Source organism: Propithecus coquereli, unplaced genomic scaffold (genome assembly GCF_000956105.1).
Source record: "Propithecus coquereli isolate 6110/MARCELLA unplaced genomic scaffold, Pcoq_1.0 Scaffold42, whole genome shotgun sequence".
In the NCBI taxonomy this organism is placed as follows: Eukaryota; Metazoa; Chordata; class Mammalia; order Primates; family Indriidae; genus Propithecus; species Propithecus coquereli.
In genome coordinates, this window is record NW_012149952.1 from 1378739 (window position 1) to 1379177 (window position 439).

Genomic DNA, 439 nt, shown 5'->3' on the forward strand with positions numbered 1-439 from the left:
GCCACCATGCCCGGCTAATTTTTTCTACATATATTTTTAGCTGTCCAATTAATTTCTTTCCATTTTTTGGTAGAGACGGGGTCTTGCTCTTGCTCTGGCTGGTCTCGAACTCCTGAGCTCAGAACGATCCACCCGCCTTGGCCTCCCAGAGTGCTAGGATTACAGGTGTGAGCCACGGCGCCCGGCCTCCAGGATATATTTTTAAGTGAATACATCAGAGTTAGAAGCATGCCATCTTTCTTTTAAGCACAACTGGAAAATAAGGAAAAACATATTCTCTCTCTCTATGTGAGAGAGAGACACATATATATATGATTTCACACACATATATATATGATTTCATTTTCTACAAAAAGATAACGATAGGTCAGAAAATAATACAATTGTTTACCTATGGGCATTAGGTGGGAATAGAGTGGGAATAAAGTGGTGGAAGGGA